This window comes from Eurosta solidaginis, chromosome 1 (assembly GCF_040869045.1).
Source record: "Eurosta solidaginis isolate ZX-2024a chromosome 1, ASM4086904v1, whole genome shotgun sequence".
NCBI lineage: Eukaryota > Metazoa > Arthropoda > Insecta > Diptera > Tephritidae > Eurosta > Eurosta solidaginis.
Window position 1 is genome coordinate 284,175,537 of NC_090319.1, and position 21,040 is coordinate 284,196,576.

The window sequence follows — 21,040 nt, forward strand, 5'->3', positions numbered from 1 at the left end:
CTTTTCGAGATATCGCCATTAAAGTGGACCAGGGGTGACTCTAGAATGTGTTTGTACGAAATGGGTATCAAATTAAAGGTACTAATGATGGTTTTAAAATTTGGAGTGATGGCAGTTGTATAGGTGGTCGTCTTTTCGAGATATCGGCATAAAGGTGGACCAGGGGTGACTCTAGAATGTGTTTGTACAATATGGGTTTCAACCGAAAGGTGTTAATGAGTACTTTAAAATGGTGTGGGGCTTAGTTCTATAGGTGGACGCCGTTTCGAGATATCGCCATAAAGGTGGACCAGGGGTGACTCTAGACTTTGTTTGTACGATATGGGTATCAAATGAAAGGTGTTAATGAGTCTTTTTAAAAGGGAGTGGGCCTTGGTTCTATAGGTGGTCGCCTTTTCCAGATGTCTCCATAAAGGTGGACCAGGGGTGACTCTAGAATATGTTTGTAAGATATGGGTATCAAATTAAAGGTATTAATGAGGCTTTTAAAAGGGAGTGGTGTTAGTTGTATATGTGAAGGCGTTTTCCAGATATCCACCAAAATGTGGACCAGGGTGACCCAGAACATCATCTGTTGGATACCGCTAATTTATTTATATATGCAATACTACGAACAATATTCCTGCCATGATTCCAAGGGATTTTGATTTCGCCCTGCAGAACTTTTTCATTTCATTCTACTTAATATGGTAAGTGTCACACCCATTTTACAAAGTGTTTTCCTAAAGTTATATTTTGCGTCAATAAACCAATCCAAATACCATGTTTCACCCCTTTTTTCGTATTTGGTATAGAATTATTGCATTTTTTTTCGTTTATGTAATTTTCGATATCGAAAAAGTGGGTGTGATTATAGTCGGATTTCGGCCATTTTTTATACCAATACAAAGTGAGTTCAGATAAGTACGTTAACTGAGTTTAGTAAAGATATATTGATTTTTGTTCAAGTTATCGTGTTAAAGGCCGAACGGAAGGACAGACGGTCGACTGTGTATAAAAACTGAGCGTGGCTTCAATCGACTTCGCCTTTTTCATAGATATAAGTTATCGTCCCAGAATCTAAGCCCCTACCAAATTTCAAAAGGATTGGTTAGTTTTTGTTCGAATTATGGCGTTAAAAGTATCCTAGAAAAATTAAATGAAAAAGGGCGGAGCCACGCCCGTTTTGAAATTTTCTTTTATTTTTTCTTTTTGTTGCACCATATCATTACTGGAGTTGAATGTTTACATAATTTACTTTACAGTATAGATATTAAATTTTTTGTTAAAGTTTGACTTCAAAAAAAAATTTTTTTTAAATGGGCATGGTCGTTCTCCATTTTGCTAATTTTTATTAAGCATACATATAGTAACAGGAGAAACGTTCCTGCCAAATTTCATCATGATATCTTCAACGACTGCCAAATTACAGCTTGCAAAATTTTAAATTACCTTCTTTTAAAAGTGGGCGGTGCCACACCCATTGTCCAAAATTTTACCAATTTTCTATTCTGCGTCATCAGTTCAATTCACCCACCAAGTTTTATCGCTTTATCCGTCTTTGGTAATGAATTATCGCACTTTTTCGGTTTTTCGAAATTTTCGATATTGAAAAAGTGGGCGTGGTTATGGTCCGATATTGTTCATTTTAAATAGCGATCTGAGATGAGTGCTTAGGAACCTAAATACCAAATTCCATCAAGATACCTCAAAATTTACTTAAGTTATTGTGTTAACGGACAGACGGGCGGGCGGACGGACGGACATGGCTCAATCAAATTTTTTTTCGTTCCTGATGATTTTGATATATGGAATTCTATATCTATCTCGATTCCTTTATACCTGTACAACCAACCGTTATCCAATCAAAGTTAATATACTCTGTGAGCTCTGCTCAACTGAGTATAAAAATTGTCGGTTAATGGAAAATACATATGCACGAAATTTGCTACTCATTTAGTGTGTAATATTTTCACATATGTACACTTTAGCTGTATTTCTACCCTGCTTTTTGTAAATGACACATTTCCCCATTTCATGTATCCGATGAAGTGATATAAATTTAAAATTTTCCTATGCAACCAGTGCTGCCGCTCATATATTTTTCTTCGTACTAAAAAATGGACCAAAACGCTTTTGAGAGTACCAAAATAATTGTTTCCCAGTTGTAATCTTAATATATATAAATTTCGTGTCACGTTGTCTGTCGACGACGGGCTACTTAACCAATTTCAATCAAATTTGCACACCGTGTGCAGTTTAATCTAACTTGAAAGACAGCTTAACATTCCAACGAAGTTTCTTTTCGGGAAGTGGAGCGATCTATTCGAACAAATTATATTATTTGCCTCAACTTTGATATATGGGTAGCCCTTGGCGTATATTAGTATTTACTGAACCTTTATTCCGGGAAGAAGACATATTTTCGAACAAATTCTGTTCTTGGTTCGATTTACCTGAAATTGGGCATATGCGCAGCCCTTCGCCTAGGTTAGTATTCATGTACTTTTTTTCGTGAAATGGAGCTGGGGCCGACTGGGACTGCAACTGGGACTGGGACCTGTACTTGGAGTGGGACAGGGACTGTGGAAAGGGGATGGAGAAGAACAAGAATGACTAGAGAGAAAAGGGAAGGAAGAAAGACAGAGTTAGAAGAAGATAGAGAGATATGGATAGATGGATCGGGAAAGAAATGAGGGAATAGATGGAGAGAGAAAGAGACGTATAAAATGAGAAAGGCAGAAGGAAGAGTGAATTAAAAGATAAGGAAATTGGAAGAGAAGAGAGGGGAGGGGAGAGTAAGAGGTAAAAGCTGATTAAAATTTATGCAGATAGACCAAAGCTAAGGCAGAGCAAAGTCTGCCAGGTCTGCTAATATTCATTAATTTTCTATTATGATTTTTGTTTAGAAACAATCCTTTTACCAAATTTCGTTTAAATTGATTCATTTTTCCTCAATTTATGATAGCAATGGTATTAAAGAGTGATTCATAAAAAAGAGTAGGCGATACGCCCATTTTCAAAATTTTTTTGTTACCATTAGACTTTAAAAGCAAATTTCTAAAAATGGGCGTGGTTTCAAATCGATTTTGCTAAGTAATTTTTGTGAAGCGAATATAGTAACGAGGACAACCTCTATGCCAAATTTCAACACGATATTTTCAACGGCTTTTGACTTACGGCTTGAAAAACTTTAACTTTTTCGTTCTAAATATGGGCAGTTTCAAGCCCATTTTCCAGAATTTTCTATTTATCTTTCAAAAGTTAACCGGCATATCAAATTTAATTACTTTATCTGTCTTTGGCAATGAATTTCATTTTTCGAAATATTCATTTTTGTTTTTTAAGTGGGCGTGGTTTTCAACCGATTTTGTTAATTTTCACAAAGTGTATAAGAGCAGGGGCACCGAGTATGCCCAATTTTTAACATGATACCTTGACTTTCGTTTGCTTTACGAATTGCGAATCTTTTAACTTTGTCTTCTTTTTAATGTAGGCGGTGCCCCACCCTTTTTTCAAAATTTACAAAATATAAGTTTTTCGTCATAAAAACAACAAACTTGTTAATTTTCGTCACTTTGTCTTTGGTAATGAATTTTCGATTTTTTTAAATGGGCATGGTCGCCAACACATTTTGTTAATTATCACAAGGTGTATATGTAATAGCATGGACATCTTCGGCGCCAAATTATTTCAACATAGTATCTTTAACGGCTTTTGGTTTATGGCTTAGAAACATTGAAATATTATTCTTCAAAATGTGGGCGGCTCCACCCGCATTCTCCAAAACGTTGCCAAATTTTCATCGTGCGTAATAAAGTTAAATACACACATAAAATGTCGTAGCTTTATACGTCTTTTGTAATGAATTCTCTATTTGTGCTCTAGTTATCGTATTAAAGGATGAACGGACGGAGATAATTTTGTTGCATATATACTATTACGTACTTCCGTTATCCGCAAGCACACGCTGCGTATAAAAAGGGTATACGATAATATTTCAAATATGTGTCACTATTTATTTAACAATTTGGGAAAAATTTAAACAACGTGACATCAGGACGGCCAAGCGATAGCTGTTTCGATTATACTTTGTAAATCTCTTCAAAGCCCAGGAGTGGCACTTGAACCCGCACTCCTTCGATTGTTGAAGTGTTACAAACGCTTTAAGTCTCGTCATGTCTTAGTTGTTGTAAACTTTATGCCAATTGAATTCCTTAATTATGCTGTATGAAAATTCACAGAGTTCAAGAGCTTTACAATTATGTCTTCCACCATCTCAAGAATTTACCACAATTTTTTGAAAATTCAGTTTCTTAGAACTTTGATACTTACCTTAACAAATAATCTGACGTTGAGCAAAAATATTAATCCTATACGATTAACAAAGTATCAAGGAACCAAATACAGCAGCTAACAGAAAAATATCAGTGGCATTTTTTGTTTTTATTTCATTAACTCAGTTCTTCTAGTTCTTTTATTTTCGATATTTTATGAAAACAATTCTAAGAATTTGGTAACTGAAACAATGCGAAACAATTTCAAAGACCTTTTTTAAAAAATTCAAAAACCTTACTAAAATATTAAACTTTTTACTTGGAGTTCCCCTGAATTTCTTTGGTTATACAACTCTGTAGCCAAATAAATTTTATTCTAACAAAGTAAATTTTATAGGACTCTTGTCAAAGATCAATGCATATAAAAATTTCGAAATTTTAGTAAAACTTTCTTAAGTTTTCGAATTTTTTTGAAAATGTTTTTTATAGGTTGGTTTACATAATTCCACTTACAACCGCCATAGCAGTTTTTTTTTAATATCGAAATTTAAAAAAAAAAATAAAAAAATAAATTAATGAACGCAAGCGTGATAACCTCCGAAGAGATTTTAGACCGAGATTCTCTTCCAATTTGCGTTGTGCACCTTTTTAATTTTCCTACAAATTGGCGGGACGGGACCTACATATTTTATGCCGACTCCGAACGGCATCTGCAAGGCATAAAAATTCGGAGTGTTTGCAAATTACTGCACAGGGGCGACCCCGCTTAGAACAACTTTTTTCTAAATTTTCGATGTTACTTTGACCGGGAGTTTAACCCATGATAGGTGGTAGGTGGAGTACGCTACCACCACACCACTAATAATAATTTAATTGACAAAACTTGATTAAAATTTTCAGTTCTGTATTTGCGTTCGCTATTGTAATTTAATAGAAATTCGTAGGTAACCATGAAGTATAGATAGTCTGTTGTATATAACTAGGTACATCTGTAGGCATTTATACATACCTGCAGCAAAACGGCAAAGGATGCTCAACAGCTGTTACCAATATTGCCAATGCAGTAATGTCTATGACTTCAAGCACACAAACAAAATTGATAAAAACATTAGACCAAAGCAGCAATCAAAGAACCCTTTAAAACAAAAACAAAGTCAAACATGTGCCAGTGCTTTGCAGGGCGACTGCGGGTGAAATATAAAAACACCGTGGGTCAGCAAAAACCAAACTGAAGTGTTGGCGTAAAATTTCCTCGCATATTAGCGCAGAACATATTGGCACTTTCACTCACATCTAACATCCCCCCTACCACTTGCATACTGCTCATTCGTTTGAAAAATATTGCGATTTTTGCGCTTAATCCAAAGGTATGCTAGAGAAGTCAATTCGAAAAGTGTGCACATATCTCTCGCTTTAAATCCAAGTTCATGTGATGCCAGCTGTGGCAAGACAAGTTTGGTATAAAAATGTGTGTTTGTGTTTGTGTGTGTGCACACCAAACGGATTGCGGATGTCGTCGATATCGTACTAATGGCTTGTTGTTACTGCTAGTTGATGCTGAGAACATGTGAACATTAGAGAATATGAAAAGGTACATACGCGTATAAGTAAAACCCTACGTGAGCCATGCTGATGATCATGGTGGAGTTACAAAGCTGACCGGCTGACCGCCTGACATTGCCGTACGTATAAGAATAAACTTTATTACTATCTCTACAGCAAAGCAACACACACATACATACGTATATAAGAGCAGTGGCATATGATTTATATGCCTTCCAAGCAGAAGTTAGTCCATTAGTCAAGCAGCGTATGAGACAATGGTAAGAGATGAAATGCTGCATGTCGAAGACAAAAAAAGTGAAATTGCTATGGAGCCAACTATTTGAAATGCATCGCCAACGATGTGAGTAATCATCACATGCAAGTATTGGGAAAGGATACACTTGTCGAACAAAATCGATTATTGAATTTGCAATATTTTCATCGAAGGTAGTTGGGTTATTGTTGTCGTGGAGTTTGAGAAAAGTTTTTGTGGGAATTATGGGAAATTAAAATGAAAAGAACAAAAATACTGAAAGATAAAGTGCAATTAGCTTTTAGGATCGATGGTGTGCAGAAAATATTGGTAAATATACATACATGTGAAAGTGTGAAATAGATTCAACAGCGAACTGAAAAATCACAGTGGCCAAGTTTATGGAATTTTGTTAATTAAATTTGTCGTTTTTATATTTTTGATATTTTGGGGGAAAACTTCTTGGAATTTTGTAACCGAAACTGTGCACAATAATCTCAAAAATGTTTACGAAAAAGTTCCAGTCATAGAGATTACTACATTTTCGAAGAAATTTGAGAAAGTTATTATTAAGTGTTCCCTGAACGTTTTTAAAAACGTAGTTTTGTAGCTTAAGTAATTTTAGCTAAACTAAATGTAAGTTACAGGTCTCTCAAAAAAGTTAGATTTTTCTCCACACAAAATGTGCAAATTTTTTTTTTTTTTTTTTTTTGTAGCGAGGAAAATCCAAAGCATCCTTCCGAAAAAAATTGTCAAAAATCAACGCCAACTGATTGGGCTACAAAGCAGCATACTAAAAAAAAGAAATAAGAGAACTCCAAGCAAAAGTTCGAAATTTTGATAAAATTTTCCCTATTGTTCGAATTTCATCAAACACATTTTTAAGATTGGTTTGCATAGTATCGATTACAAACTTCATAACCTTTTTTTTTTTTAATTAGTGAAAATAAAAAAATAAGCTTTTGATGGATGGAATTTGAAAAAATCGCCCCTGTTCATTGTCTGTTCGTTCCTGAATATGGATATATATGTATATAAAATAAATTCGCTAAGTACGTACTAACTTCTTTATGTTTTAAGTTTGTGCCATGTGGGATGGTTATTTTCAAAAAAATGGGAGGAATCTATATTAGGGGTGTGGAAATATACCAAACTATGGCAGCACCTCATGAAATACTTCCTTACACAGCTATAGATCAAAAATGAATCACTCTATTGAAACTTTTCTGACTTTTAATTAAGTTTTAATATATTTACCTACAACGTGCATGAAAAAAATAACTAATTAAATTTCTATATAACCAAAATATCTTGAACAAATATTTTTTTTTTCAAAACAAACGTTTTTAAGTGTTTGTTCGCCGTAAAGCAAACGTTAGAAACCGTGTTCAGTGAGAGCCTTCCACAATGTCACATACGTACATGTTTAATTAGATAAAATGGTGAAAAGCGCTTTCATTTGTGCTCGTTCGCCGTGAACCAAATGCTCTAAAATGCGTACAGCGAGAGCAGCTTCGTGTACGTACATGTCGAACTAATTCGGGTGGTGGAAAAATACCTTCATCTTATCGTTAATAATTAAACAGAGATGCAAATCGAAGTAAACAAAAAAATGCAAGTGCCAACTCTTTATGTTTGTTTAAAAATAAAGTGCAATTTATAATTTAATTGTAATATAATTAATCATTAAAAAATCCCCAGAAGATGACGTGAGAAAAAAGAACGTCGAAACGCGTCGGGAAAACAACAACAACCTAGATCATTCAAACAAAAATTTAGTTCTTTCATAAATAAGAAGTTTGTGGCGGCCACCGTGGTGTGATGGTAGCGTGCTCCGCCTACCATACCGTATGCCCTGGGTTCAAACCCCGTTCAAAGCAACATCAAAATTTTAGAAATAAGGTTTTTCAATTAGAAGAAAATTTTTCTAAGCGGGATCGCCCCTCGGCAGTGTCTGGCAAGCGCTACGAGTGTATTTCTGCCATGAAAAGCTCTCAGTGAAAACACATCTGCCATGCAGATGCCGTTCGGGGTCGGCATAAAACATGTAGGTCCCGTCCGGCCAATTTGTAGGGAAAATCAAGAGGAGCACGACGCAAATTGGAAGAGAAGCTCGGCCTTAGATCTCTTCGGAGGTTATCGCGCCTTACATTTATTTTTTTTTAAGAAGTTTGTGTGTGTGTTTTTTTTCTGTAAAACAAACGTTCAAACACCCATACAGCGTTAAATCCTTCACCTTCGATTTTAATAAATATCCAATATAGCTGCATAGATAACAAGAGACTGCTCCTGTTAAGAGTTTCTCGGGAACTAAACCACTGACCGATTTTTCTTAAAATTCATTCAAGCACGAGCACAGTTCTCAGTGAGCAAAAGTAGCAGAATTAGCGCCTAGTTACTAAGACTAAGGTCAAGTTCGGCGATTCATGTAAAAATAACGCTGTTCTACTTTGATGAGCCCGAAACTCCTAGAATTCAGCGGGTAAAATTTGTTTCACACGACGCAAGAATTCCTTACGAAAAGAGAGAACTGTCAAGCCGGATAGGCTAGTTTAAGTATAAAAACAGTGCTTATCTATGCTTACTTAAAATGTGAATTTTAGTTCGGAACGTAATGAAAATGCTATAATATTGGAAGGTTTTATTATGGAATATACAGTTCGGTAGTTATAAATAAAAAACGCGGTGGTATGCATCACTACAAAATTCATAATTTTTGATTTAGCTCCTTTTATGTTAAAAAAAAACAACGAGATCTGAAGATAAATACCTTCTAGTGCCCAGCACCTTTCGCAGAAATATTATAAAATCGTGCCTTATGGTTTGGTTTCTGAACGGAAGGGAGTTTGTAGTTTGAGTATCGCATGGACTTTTGCGCAGTCGATGCTCCCACCCATGAAAAAAAAACCTTTGCTTCAGCACATGAGACAAATCTGGCACTGCTTTCCCACCTGTTCATCTTTGAAGATTCCAGATACACTCAACACCGGCGTTCCTCCTTATTTAAATAGCGTTCTTCAAGACTAAATAGTATACTATTTTTGGTGATAAGCTTATAAATATCAGACGAAACAATTACCAAGCTAAGGATCTGAGATCACTATATATAACCCTGTCCCTATGCCTGAAATTTTGAAACTTTTCTTACTTACGATTTTTCTTCATAATTCTCAGAAGGTTGTCTACATCAAATAAAAAAAAATATCATTGATATTAGAGAAAAATTATAAAATTTACAAACGACGTTGGTTACTAGGACATATTTCTGAATTTCACTTCTTCATCAGGATTTGAGTATTGAACTCGAAATCTCCAACATTCATACTTTATACTAGTTTAAATGCAGATGTCTTTATCCACTTAGCCTTTAACCACTCGCTTTGCAATTGGTCTCTAAGTGTTGCCTTTTTGATGCTATTCCTTTATTCACCATTAACTAAATACTAATTCTATATGCTTTTTAATCCTAATTGTGTGGAATAATTACAGGCACGCTCCAAGAGCTTAGTAACATTGGGTTTATAGCATTGCTTTTATAATCAGTACTTCCGCTGTTCATTATTATATAATTAGCGAGTTATGCTCATATTACTTTATACGATGGCGATGGTTACTAACAAATGTTTCTGAATTATATAAAGCAATATGAGCATGCCTCGCTAATTATATACAGACAAATAAATTATCTTGACAATACTGCAAGATTCCATTAAGGTAGACTCAAGTATTTGGCAAAAGGACCGAGTCAACAAAAATGTCTCTAAGGTATGGACAAATGTAATGTGCGGTTTTAATTGACCGCTTAGTTCAACCTTACTTAACTCAGTGACCTTCAAAAAAGGTATAATATCTTCGACAGAATTAGATACAGTTCAAATACTTGTTGTTTTTGCGTACGTTTCTAAAAATTTTAATAAATTATGAACTTTGAATTCGTTCCTAATTTCTTCTTAATCTTTATAGTTCTTTAGTTGCTACATAACCCTCCCATTAGCGGTGAATAAATTCAACGAATCTTAGCGTTGTCGTCTGCCCAGACTAAATTTGACACCTTGAACTTTATCCACAAATATTTAAATTTTGAAGAAATCTCGTAGCACACTGCGATTACCCAGAAATAAGTTTGAAGTTTTATTGATAAATTTTGAAATTAATACGAAATATGAGGTCCCATAGGATTAAAAATATGTTCGTCTAGCCAGACGACAACGCTAAAATATGACATAATCAACTTTGGTAAAAAAAAAAAAAATTAATTAAAAAGAAAAAATATCGATTTCCAAATTGTTATAAAGACCGCCTCTAAGCTTAAAAAGGCGTTAAAGCTTTTCATAATCGGGTAGGTAGGAGTAAAGTTATTCACGAAAATAAAGCCTCGTCTGGCCAGGCGCCACAATCTATCGGACGGTTAATTACTCCATACATCTCATGCTAATTTTGCTTCATTTTTGTCACTCATCTTCAACTTTAATTTATATTTCTTAAACATTGCTCTTCCGTTCTTATTATTTTAACTTTACTACATTTTCCGTGCAATTACCCTTTGTTGAACATTAAAATGTTACTTTTTTGTGTTTGGTTTCTTTGCTCTTGACTTCCTGGCTAATGGACCTCAAACTGTGAAACCTTTTAATGTTTTTGCTATAGTTGTGCTTCTGTCTTCGATGTAAAACATGTTGGATGTGGTCTTGTTTTCACCGCTCATTGTCCAATTTTTATTAAATACCGTTGCAGCTGCATTCGTGGCATTTCGCAGACTTGTAATAAAAAAATATGAAGGTGGCATTAAACGAAATCGTCTGTAAAAGTGCAGTTGTAGTCATTTTCGTGTTGCTTTTTCTTTTAATGTATTTTTCTCGAGGTACTAAAAGAGAAATTATTAGTCGTATTAATGTTTTCGACTTTTGCACTTTTCGAAAATTATAAACGAAAGCGAAGCGTTTTAATTTATTACACTCATACACAAATATGTGGGTTTATTAGGAAGGTCGTTATTCGAAAAGTTTGTTTTTTAAATAACTTTGCCAACTATTTTTCTATTTTAGTAAACAAAATTTTAAACAACTGATGTTATCAACGTTTAACCAACTAGGTTAGGTTAGGTTGAACTGGCCAGTCAATAAAAACCTGACAGACTGAATATGTCCATAGCGTTACCAGAATTTGTCTGAAGATCAGGCGGAATAACCGCAATCAGGTACCAGGAATTATGTTATAAAATAACTCCGTCCTCTTGGCAAATACTAGCGGTTTTCTAGGACCCAGCTTTATTGCTGCCTGGAGATCTAGCAACTCTGCCGCCCCTAACAGCTGGAGCCTTGACCTGGCGAGCGCAGGACATGAACACAGAACATGCTCAACCATTTCTTCCTGCAGCACACACTTCCTACACTTACTGCTACTGACGAGGCGTTACTTATAAGCATGTGACGCCAGAAGGTAGTGTCCAGACAGTAAACCCATCGCGAGCCTTAAGTCTTCTCTCTTTAGAGATATGAGCCTCTTTGTGAGTCTAATATCGTACACTTTGCACATGATCTTAGAAATTTTGCAGCCTCATGCTTCTTCCCACGCCTTTCCTGCTTGATGGATAATATGCAATTCCTGGCTCCTTTTGATTTCTCCCAAACAGATTGGGATTTCTATCGTCGACCTTTATTAACCAACTAACTGCCAACATTTAAATTTGGAACGCCTTTATGTAAATTAAGTGTTTCGGCTTGTGTGGAATATGATCAATTTTACTTCGGTTGACCATCATAAGGACTACCGCAATAAATAATATTACATATGAGCGCCTGAGAGGAGCATTAATCTATTTCAGCTGCCATTTGGAAATATAAAACTTTCAAAGATAACTCGATATCATATTTTGCTTGCCAAACGGAAATTATCGACAAGTTATTGACAAGTTAGCAACAAGTTATCGGATTACTAAAACGTATCGATATCTTATCGAAAAGTTATCGATTTATTTCCGAAAAGTTTCCGATAATGAAAAGAGAAATAATCTTTATGTTATCAAAAAGTAATCGACGATTAACGACTTGTTATAGCCTTGTTATCGACTTGAATAAGACTTTTTATTGAAAACGTATTGATTTAATATCAAAAGGTTATCAACTTGATATCGAAAATCTTGCGCTTTGTTATCGTTTTTTGTAATCGGCGTGTTATCTACGACTCATCGACTAATTATGAAACAGATGTCTATAAAACTTTACTATATAGCCGATGACACATACATAACTCAGCTATAGCAAGCTACTAAGAAGCAAATAAGAAGCAAAGGACTCAGCTATTAAAACCGGTAATTTTGGTTGAATTGTGCGGTCAACAAGGACCTCATATAGATTGAATATGTCTATAGTGCTACTAGAATTTGCTTGACGACCAAGCGGAAACCCTCCAATTTGGTACCAGGAATTACGTAATAACATAAATACGTCCTCGTGCAAATGATGACAGTTTTCTCGGACCTATCTTAATAGATGTCTCGAGATCTGACATCTCAACACACCGACAACAAACGGATAACTTCTCGTTAATAACTCGCTGTCGATAAAAAACCGATAATAAAACTACAATTTTTCGTTATAGTTTATTACTGATAAGAAGCCGAAAAAGCTCTCAAAAATTTTAAAATGGTTTTTTTCGTGTCAAGTTGCTTCTGTTGTGGCTCAACCTCTGGGAGAGCTAGTTAACTTACCTTTCTATTTTTATCTGCATAATTTTAAAAGAACATCCAATAAAAATATCTATAGCATTTTTCCACTTCTCTTTAATTTGAAATGAAAAAGAAAATAATTCTACTATCAAATTAATACAATTTAAATTATTTTACCTTAGGAAAATTCGTATTCGGATCGACAATTAATATCCATTATATTATTTTTCAATCAATATATACATCGCATTGCCAATTAATTAATCAAAGTCACGTCTTAGTGTCGAAATAAACAAATGTCACAGTGATGCTGTAAAACTAGCAAATAAAGCTCTTACAGTTACCAACGCCAAGAGCCAAAGTATCATTCAGTAATTAAATTTGGCCAAAAAAAAAGTTCCATGTTAAATACCTCATCAAATTTTCACTTGTCATGCAAACTGTGACTAAATAGGAAGAGCTAAGAAGCTTCCGATTTTACAACAATAATGAGATGCCATGACTTTACAAAGTCACTTGATGTATACAAAGACACGTAAGGTAATTTACATAAGGAATTTACACAACAACAGCAACAACACTAATTGAAGCAGTATTAGTTAGTTTCAACAATCGTGATGTCATCATACAAAATAAAATATTCGCGCTTTCACTCATTAATCTTAATAAACTTAATAATGTGACAACTTCATTAAAATGAAATTGAATTCTAATGTCACTAACAAAGGTGAGGAATGAATAAAGAGGAAGAAAGTCACAAAACAATGTAATATTTACGTACGAGTGAGTGAGTGAAGTAGAAAATCTTGAATCAGCACGCTTTCGGTTGGAGTAAGCCAAGATGTGGAATGAGTCATATCTGCTGTAGAAAGAAGGCAACCCCCAATCAACTTGTTGGCTTTCGCCAATCGGTAAAGTTTATTGCATATTTATTTGTATAAAAAGTGAAAGTCATCACTGCTTTTTTTGTGTAGTGAAAATTCTTGCTGTTTTCATTGTATTTAAAACAAACAAAAATATACTTCTGACGTTCTGCCACGAAAAAAGTGTCATTGAAGAAGTACTCACCTGCTTGAAAAATTCATCTGAAGTCAGTATCTGCAACTGTTCTTGACGCTTGAATTATTACTCATTAAGAAAAATGCGTGTTTATTAAATTAAACATGAAGGAGTGTGACACCAGTAATGCTTATTCGATAACACCTTGATTCGATAACAAGTATGTACTCATATAAAAAGACCGAGAAAAGTAATCGATACCAAAATAAGTATAGAGGGAAAGTACTCGATACTTTCTGGTATCGGCTGTAGAGCGCAACAAGTAATTTTTAAAAATACTCTTTCAGATGTCATTAATGGTCGAATTCTGTTCTTGCTATTTATTAATGATATATGTAAACTAACTACTGAATGGACTAATTTCTAGCCCCTTTCTTTTGAACGAAGTAAACTTCAATGTCCCATCACGAGCGTCAAGACAATACTGTCACGCATATTAACATCACTAAGTTATACCATCACTAAGGCGATGCCAAGGCCACGATAAGCAGTATTTACATCAATAATCAAATCATGTATCTAATCTAATATATATTATAAATGGGAAAGTTTGGATGTTAAGATGTTTGGATGTTTGGATGTTTGGATGTTTGGATGTTTGTCCAGACGTTTGTCTTTGTGACTCAATAACACAAGAACGGCTGGACCGATTTGGATGAAATTTTGCACACATATAGCCAATAGTCTAGAAGGATCTACTAGCTATATATTTTTCAAAAGGGGCGTGGTCCCCGCCCCCTAGGAACAGTTATAATTTAATTATTATATTTTTTCGTCTTTGCGACTGAATCACGCCAGAATGGCTACACGGATTTTGATGAAATTTGGGACACAGACAGTAGTCTACTAGCGAAATTTTTTTCGAACATGGAAAGAGGGGTGGGGGTCCCATGACCCCTTCGAGAAATTATTTTTCATAATTTTTACACATTATAACTTTACGTATACTGGCCTTCACCAATATCACAGACTCAAGGGGTCAAATAAGTCGAGGGCTTACAAAGTAAGCAGTGACACCCTCCGCCCGCCCCCCTTTATCACCCCCCCTCTGGTGTAAAATCCATAAATTGTTATAACTCAATCTAAATTTTCTCCTAAATCAATAGTTTTTGGTATCTGGTACATACAGAACGAGATCTAGACAATTTTGGAGGAACGATCAGTGGTCCTCTCCTCTACTCCCGCCATCCGCCCTCCATCAATTGTTTTTATTAGCACGCTTTTATTAGCTTTACCTGTATGTTTCTATCTAACTTTTTATTCGCTCCAATGCGCCTGCTGCCTTATTAACATGGTTTTATAATTAGCTTCACCTTATTTGTAATCCCGTAAGGGTCATATCGAGACCCTTCCGTGATCATTTCTGGATGGTTTTCGGGATCGGTCCGGGATTACGCCGGGGTAATTTCGGGACTTTTTCGGGACTATTTCGGGATCATTTTGGGACCCTTCCGGGATCATTTCTGTATAGTTTACGTGATCCGTCCGGGATCCCGTCGGGGTTATTTTGGAACATTTTCGGGACTACTCCGGAATCATTTCGGGACTATTTCGCGATCATTTGGGGACCCTTCCGGCATCATTTCTGGATGGTTTTCGGGATCCGTGCGGGATCTCGTCGGGTCATATGGGAACTTTTTCGGGATCATTTGGGGGCTCTTCCGGCATCATTTCTGGATGGTTTTCGGGATCCGTCTGGGATATCGTCGGGGTCATTTGGGGACTTTTTCGGGATCATTTGGGGGCTTTTCCGGCATCATTTCTGGATGGTTTTCGGGATCCGTCCGGGATCTCGTCGGGGTCATTTGGGGACTTTTTCGGGATCATTTTGGGGCTCATCCGGCATCATTTCTGGATGGTTTTCGGGATCCGTCCGGGATCCCGTCGGGGTCATTTCGGGACTTTTTCGCGACTAATACGGGATCATTTGGGAACCCTTTCGGCATCATTTCTGGATGGTTTTCGGGATCCGTCCGGGATCCCGTCGGGGTCATTTCGGGACTTTTTCGCGACTAATACGGGATCATTTGGGAATCCTTTCGGCATCATTTCTGGATGGTTTTCGGGATCCGTCCGGGATCCCAGTAGGGTAATTTCGGGACTATTAGGGGATCATTTGGGAACCTTTCCGGCATCATTTCTGGATAATTTTCGGGATCCGTCCGGGATGCCGACGAGGTCATTTCGGGACTATTTCGGGATCATTTGGGATACCTACCGGCATCATTTCTGGATGGTTTTTGGGATTCGTCCGGGATCCCGTCGTGGTCCTTTCGGGACTTTTTTTCGACTAATACGGGATCATTTGCGGACCCTTTCGGCATCATTTCTGGATAGTTGTCGGGATCCCGTCACAGTCATTTCGGGACTATTAGGGGATCATTTGAGGACCTTTCCGGCATCATTTCTGTATTGTTTTCGGTATCCTTTAGGGATCCCGTCAGGGTCATTTTGGGACTTTTTCGGGGCTAATACGGGATCATTTGGGGATCCTCTAGGGGTCGTTTCGTGACTTTATCTGTTTTATTTCGGGATCATTTGGGGACCCTTCCGGCATAATTTCTTGATGGTTTTCCGGATCCATCAGGGTCATTTCGGGACCATTTTGGGATCATTTGCGGACCCTTCCGAGATCATTTCTGAATCCGTCCGGGATGCCGTAGGAGCCATTTCGGGATTTTTTGTTACTTTTCCGGGATAGTTTTTGGACCCTTCCGGGATCATTTCTGGATCTGTGCGGGATCCCATCTGGGTCATTTCCGGACTATTTCGGGATCATTTTGGGATCCTTCCGGAATCATTTCTGTATGGTTTTCGCGATCCGTCGTTGATTCCCTCGGAGCCATTTCGGAACCTTTTCTGGAGTATGTCGGGGTCATTTGGGGACTTTTTCGGGATCATTTGGGGCTCTTCCGGCATCATTTCTGGATGGTTTTCGGGATCCGTGCGGGATCTCGTCGGGGTCATTTGGGGACTTTTTCGGGATCATTTGGGGGCTCTTCCGGCATCATTTCTGGATGGTTTCCGGGATCCGTCCGGGATATCGTCAGGGTCATTTGGGGACTTTTTCGGGATCATTTGGGGGCTCTTCCGGCATCATTTCTGGATGGTTTTCGGGATCCGTCCGGGATCCCATCAGGGTAATTTCGGGACTATTAGGGGATCATTTGTGGACCTTTCCGGCATCATTTCTGGATAATTTTCGGTATCCGTCCGGGATGCCGACGAGGTCATTTCGGGATTATTTCGGGATCATTTGGGATACCTACCGGCATCATTTCTGGATGGTTTTTGGGATTCATCCGGGATCCCGTCGGGGTCATTTCGGGACTTTTTCTCGACTAATACGGGATCATTTGCGGACCCTTTCGGCATAATTTCTGGATAGTTGTCGGGATCCGTTCGGGATCCCGTCATGGTCATTTCGGAACTATTAGGGGATCATTTGAGGACCTTTCCGGCATCATTTCTGGATAGTTTTTGGAATTCTTTCGGGATCCCGTCAGGGTCATTTCGGGGCTTTTTCGGGATCATTTAAGGATGGCTTTCAGGATTCGTCCGGGAACCCGTCAGGGTAATTTCTGAACTTTTTCGAGACTATTTCGGGATCATTTTGGGACCTTCCCAAGATCATTTCTGGATGGATTTCGGGATTTGTCCGGGATGCCCTCAGGGTCATTTTGGGACTATTAGGTGAGCATTTGAGGACTGTTCCGGCATCACTTCTGGATGGTTTTCGGTATCCGTTCAGATTCCCGTCGGAATAATTGCGGGACTTTTTCGGGATCATTGGGGTCCCTTCCGACATCATTTCTGGATGGTTTTTGGGATTCGTCCGGCATCCCGTCGGGGTCATTTCGGGACTTTTTCTCGACCAATACGGGATCATTTGCGGGCCCTTTCGGTATCATTTCTGGATAGTTGTCGGGATTCGTTCAGGATCCCATCAGGGTCTTTTCGGAACTATTGGGAGATCATTTGAGGACCTTTCCGGCATCATTTCTGGTTAGTTTTCGGGATCCTTTCCGGGTCCCATCAGGGTCATTTCGGGACTTTTTCGGCATCATTTAAGATTGGTTTTCAGGATTCGTCCGGGTTCCGTCAGGGTAATTTCTGGACTTTTCCCAGACTATTTCGGGATAATTTTGGGACCTCTCCCAAGATCGTTTCTGGATGGATTTCGGGATCTGTCCGGGATGCCGTCAGGGTCATTTTGGGACTATTAGGTGATCATTTGAGGACCTTTTCGGCATCACTTCTGGATGGTTTTCGGTATCCGCTCAGGAATCCGTCGGAATTATTGCGGGACTTTTTCGGGATCATTTGGTGTCCCTTCCGGCATCATTTCTGGATGGTTTTTGGGATTCGTCCGGCATCCCGTCGGGTTCATTTCGGGACTTTTTCTCGACTGATACGGGATCATTTGCGGGCCCTTTCGGCATCATTTCTAGATAGTTGTCGGGATCCGTTCGGGATCCCGTCAGGGTCTTTTCGGAACTATTAGGTGATCATTTGAGGACATTTCCGGCATCATTTCTGGATAGTTTTCGGGATCCTTTCGGGGTCCAGTCAGGGTCATTTCGGGACTTTTTCGGGATCATTTAGAGATGGCTTTCAGGATTCGTCCGGGAACCCGTCAGGGTAATTTCTGAACTTTTCCGAGACTATTTCGGGATAATTTTGGGATCTTCCCAAGATCATTTCTGGATGGATTTTGGGATCAGTCCGGGATGCCGTCAGGGTCATTTTGCTATTAGGTGATCATTTGAGGACCCTTCCGGCATCACTTCTGGATGGTTTTCGGTATCCGATCAGGATCCCCTCGGAATCATTGCGGGACTTTTTCGGGATCATTTGGGGTCCCTCCCAAGATCATTTCTGGATGGATTTCGGGATCTGTCCGGAATCCCGTCAGGGTCATACAGGGGTGCGTTCGAGATCCCGTCAGGGTCATTTCGGGACTTCTTCGGGACTATATCGGGATCATTTCTGGATGGTTTATGGGATCCGTCCATGACCCCTAAAGGGTCATTTCGGGACTATTAGGTGATCATTTGAGGACCTTTCCGGCATCACTTCTGAATGATTTTCGGTATCCGTTCGGGATCCCGTCGAAATCAATGCGGGACTTTTACGGAATCATTTGGGATTCCTTCCGGCATCATTTCTGGATGGTTTTCGGGATTTGTCCGGGATCCCGTCGGGGTTATTTCGGGACCTTTTCGGAGCTAATACGGGATCATTTGGGGATCATCTAGGGGTCGTTTCGTGACTTTTTCTGTATTATTTCGGGATCATTTTGGGACCCTTTCGGCATAATTTCTTGATTGTTTGCCGGATCCATCAGGGTCATTTCGGGACCATTTTGGGATCATTTGGGGACCCTTCCGAGATCATTTCTGGATCCGTCCGGGATGCCGTAGGAGCCATTTCGGGATTTTTTGTTACTTTTCCGGGATAGTTTTTGCACCCTTCCGGGATCATTTCTGGATCTGTGCGGCATCCCATCTGGGTCAATTCCGGACTATTTCGGGATCATTTTGGAATCCTTCCGGAATCATTTCTGTATGGTTTTCGCGATCCATCGTGGATCCCCTCGGAGCCATTTCGGAACTTTTTCTGGAGTTAGTCGGGATAATTTAGGGACCCTTCCTGGATATTTTCTGGATGGTTTTTGAGATCCGTCCGGGAGCCCGTCAGAGTCATTTCGGAACCTTTTCGGGATCATTTTGGAACACCTTCAGGGATCATTTCTGTGTGGTTCTCTGGATACGTCTAGAATCGTGTCGCTCTCATTTCGGGTTTTTTTGGGACTATTCGGGGAACTTTTGGAGACCCTTTCGGGGCATTTCTGGATGGTTTTCGGGATCCGTCCGCGATAGCGTTTGCGTCATTTCGTAGCTTTTTCTGGATAATTTCGGGATCATTTGGGATCCTATCAGGTTATCAGCTCATTTAGTCCGTTTTTTTACTCAATTACAAAAATAAAATGCATTAGACAGAAAACAAAATTTTAAACAGATAATAAGCAGGCTAACGCGAATAGCCCATATATTTAAAATTTTCCTTGCGGACGGGGCCGCGGGTAAAGGCTAGTACACATATAAAAGGCAGCCGAAAGATGTCACACACAGATGCATTTACTTATACGCCTATGTATGCGCGAGAGACTGTAAACTGCAGACGTTCACATCGGTGATTCAATCATTATGTATCTACATAAACGAAAACAAAACGTCTACACATGTGTACGTGTGCGAGCGGCGGAGCGGCGATGCGCAGGCACCTGCATATATCTTATCTGAGTTGTCACAAGAGAGAGCAATAATTTGTGCACGTAGTTGTGGCTGGCGATTTTGTAGCCGAAACTAACTAGTAACTTCTGGAAAGCGAAGAGCCTAGAAGTATGCAGCGTAAACTATAAAAGCGGGGCAGGCGAGTAAGAAGTAATTTAGTTTGATTTCAGATTTCGGTTAAGCGCTATCTAACGAGCTATAGCAGAATTATTTTGAATAATAGAGTTTCATTTGAGCTATCAATCAGTTTGGTTATTAAGCTTGCTATTCGTTGCAAAGTATAAGTGTTATTGTGAAGTACTGTAATAAAGGCCATTTTTCAATTATTCAATATTGGAGTTATTTATTCAACAGTTTAGCGATACGAACTTAGCAGAGGGTTTCAAATAAGAGGATTTGCAAGTAAATTCGTTACAATACAAACCTCTTCTCTTGAGGCAATGCAGAACTAATTTCGAATTAAATGAACCTTTTTGGTGTTTGTGTCATGATTTTAACTCTCATTCGAATTCATTTGATATAACGGATTCACTTTTTTCTAATAAGGAAAACTGTCCTATCCTATCTTAACTCGTAACAAAATAAAAATAAACAAGTAAGGAAGGTTAAGTTCGGGTGTAACCGAACATTACATACTTAGTTGAGAGCTATGGTGACAACATAAGGAAAAATAACCATGTAGGAAAATGAACCGAAAGAAACCCTGGAATGTGTTTGTATGACATGCGTATCAAATGAAAGGCATTAAAGAGTATTTTATGAGGGAGTGGGCCATAGTTCTATAGGTGGACGCCATTTAGGGATATAGCCATAAAGGTGGATCAGGTTTGACTCTAGAATGCGTTTGTACGATATGGGTATCAAATGAAAGGTGTTAATTAGTATTTTAAAAGGGAGTAATCCTTAGTTCCATAGGTGGACGCCGTTTCGAGATATCGCCATAAAGGTGGACCAGAGGTGACCC